Source organism: Pteropus vampyrus, unplaced genomic scaffold (assembly GCF_000151845.1).
Source record: "Pteropus vampyrus isolate Shadow unplaced genomic scaffold, Pvam_2.0 Scaffold114, whole genome shotgun sequence".
Classification (NCBI taxonomy): domain Eukaryota; kingdom Metazoa; phylum Chordata; class Mammalia; order Chiroptera; family Pteropodidae; genus Pteropus; species Pteropus vampyrus.
The window spans coordinates 330718-334115 of record NW_011888895.1 but is presented as its reverse complement, the minus strand read 5'-3'; the positions used below and the strand labels follow the sequence as shown (position 1 = coordinate 334115).

The window sequence follows — 3398 nt, the reverse complement described above, 5'->3', positions numbered from 1 at the left end:
GTATAATTGATGTATGATCAACTACAAATATTTAAATCATAAAATTCGATTTGTTTTAACATAAAATTAATTTAAAATCTTTAATCGGTATAATAACATCCTTGCCTCCATTAAATCTACCAAGTATAGTTTAGTCTTTAACTGATGAATTATCATATACTCTTCATTTTTTTATTATTTGCTCAATTAATTCAGTTGACCTTTGAACAAACTAGGGGTTAGAATCTACATGTGGCTTTTTTTTTTTTTAAGCGAGACAACCCTCGGTTGACCTCACAGATTGCAAAGACCTTGTCAGCTTACAATCCTTTATTTTTAATTTTATTTACGCCTACAGCACCTAGGTGGTCTTCCTAGGTGATCTCCCATCCAAGTACTAACCAGGTCCAACCCTGCTTAGCTTCTGAAATCAGACGGGATTGGGCTTGTTCAAGGCAGCATGGCTGTAGACCTCATATGGCTTTTGATTCCTTTAAAATTTAACTACCAATAGCCTACTGTTGACTAGAAGCCCTACCAATAACATAAACAGTTGATTAATACATATTTTGTATGTTATATGTATCATATATTGTTATATACTATATTCTTACAATAAAGAAAGCTAGAGAAAAGAGAATGTTAGGAAACTCATTAGGAAAAGAAAATACATTTACAGTATTTATGGAAAAAATCTGCATGTAAGCGGACCTGCGCTGTTCAAACCGTGTTGTTTCGGGGCCAACTGTATATAAGTATGTGACTCAGTCTCTTCTGATGTGGAATATAACTTCAGACTATTTTTGGCAACCCCTTAATAATGTTTATTGATTTCCTATTTGTTTCCTTTCTAAACGTAAAATGTGTAGTTTTTAAAAGTTAATGAAAACATTTCCCAATAAAGTCATGAGAGGTGTCCTCCACTGCTGGCAGTATTTTAAATTACTTTAAAAGTTCCAACCAAGGCAAAATAGAAGAATATATAACAATTATTTGTGCACGATAGTGTTGTCTGCCCAGAAAATCTGAAAGAATAAACTAAAAATTCATAGAGCCCAACAGTAGAGTACATTAAGACAATCAGCTGCTAGATAAATATATCCTCATATCAACCACTAGGAGAAAAAAATTCTCTACTTCATTAAAGATAATATTTGTCCATACTAGCAGACACCAATTAGAAAATATTCTGGTAAGGAAAAAAATTCTATTCCCAGAAGCGACAGAAAGCTAAAAAATAGTAAAAGTTCAACGACAAAAGTTTCTCTGTGAAGAAAACTATGATAATCACTGAAAGACATTGTAAACTTGTAACCAAAGTATAGCTGTTCTCACATATGAGGGTGACATTTATTGAGCACTTATTATGTGTCAAGCACTGTGCTAATCACTTTATATGCATCATCATGTTAAGTTCCCATAACAGCTCCATGACATGGGTATCTGTTTTGAAAATAAGGAAACTGAAGTTCGTGAGATTAATGAACTTGCCAAAGAAGAAAGAGCTGACTTTGTCTAGAGCCCGCTTAATCATTGCTGCATCATGCTGCCTTGTCATTTCTCCCCATATGGTTATAGATTTGATGTGATTCCAATCAAAATCTTAATGGGAAGTGTTTTTAATTTAAAAATGTATCTGGAAGAGTAAACGCTAAAAACTGCTAAGATGGTTTTGAAAACGAGTATAACTAGGACGAAATTGCTCTAGTAGGTATGAAAATGGACTATGAAAATAATAGACTTAAAAAGATGTAGCGATGGTACAGAAACAGACTCACGTAGCCACTTGATAATGGTTATGTTTCAATCTTCGGATAAAGTAAATTCAGTAAGTGGTTTAGTGACAACTGGCTACCCAGTTGGGAACTGAGTAGAATGGACTGAGTAGAATGAATTAAAGTTCCAAACAAAGCAATGAGAGGAACAACGGAAACGATAGGGAGAGTCTTTCCAAGTGAGACGTTAGACCCAGAAGCACGAGTAAAAAAAAAATGTGACTGGTTAGACTGTGAAATATGAGTACTTCTGCCTAAGACAAAAAGCTCAGTTTCCTTGGTGAACAGGAAAATGCAAACAAAAACAAGATCCCACTTTCCTCTTATCAGATTAACGTTTTTTTTTGTTGTTGCTGTTTTTTTTTTTTTCCCCCTCACGGTATTATTTAGAGTTAGTGAAGGCGTGGAGAAAATCCTTTGCCGTTGGTGGAAAGGTTAATAGGTACAGCATTTTTGGAGAACAAATTGACATATCTATCCAAATTTTAATATTCATTCACCAAATAAGCACATATTTAGAATGCCAGATTGACCATGAATATGAATCCAACACTGATGTACAGGGTAAAAAGAGAAAGTGTTCTCTCTCACCTCACTCCAGCACAATTTTAAAATATCTATTTTGATAGGATATTATTTTATACATAAATATTCACAGCTCCAGTATATTTGAGGTGGATGGAATCTTTTATCAATGTACTGTATTCATTTATCTTTCTCTTGATGTGCTTTGTCATTAAATTATGTTTTCTTATATTAACGTTGCCACCTATATATTTTTTTAGTTTGCATTTGCCTTCGATGATCATTTACTTTTAATTTTTTTGTTGTTTTGTGTCTTATGAACATCATATTGCTGGATTTAAAATTGTTTAATAGACTATCTTTTACAGTAGGAAAATTTAGGTTCACAGCAAAATTTAGCATAAAGTACAGAGTTCTCATACACCTCCTACCCCGACACATGCATAGCCTCCCCCACTACCAACAACCTGCACTGTACTGTCACCAGAGTGGTACATTTCTTAGAAAAGATGAACCCACACTGACATGTTCATATCACTCAAAGTCTGGAGTTCACATTAGGATTAACTCTTGGTGTTGTCTTGCATGCTATATCCTATGGATTTGGACAAATGTATAATGTACCATCATTGTAGTATCATACAGAATGGCTTCACTGCCCTAAAAATCCTCTGTTCACCATCTATTTACCAGTCCCTCTTTCTTAAACCCTGGAAATAACTGATCTTTGTACTGTCTCCATGGTTTTGCTTTTTCCAGAATGTCATAAAGTTGGAATCACAGTTAATAGCCTTTTCAGACTGGCTTTTTTAAAATTAGTAATGTGCATTTAGGCTACCTCCATGTCTCTTCATAGCTAAATAGCTCATTTATTTTAGTGTGGAATAATATTGTATTGTCTGAATGTACTATGGTTATTAATGTACTATTCACCTACTGAAAGACATCTTAGTTGCTTCCAAGTTTTGGCAACCCATCCTCCTGGCACCCTTCCTCCAGACATCCATCATCGCAATTGCCTGACATCTGATTCTTAACTGTCCTGGACCAATCCTAGAGCTAAGAATGCAGAACTGATTATTCTCAAGATTGTACTTTTAATATAAGAACTCTTAACTT

General features: G+C 34.3%; 1 pseudogene; it reads right to left on the bottom strand.

The window, feature by feature from the left end:
* Positions 1 to 328: 328 nt before the first annotated feature.
* Positions 329 to 451, bottom strand: LOC111743493 (annotated as a pseudogene).
* Positions 452 to 3398: the final 2947 nt, after the last annotated feature.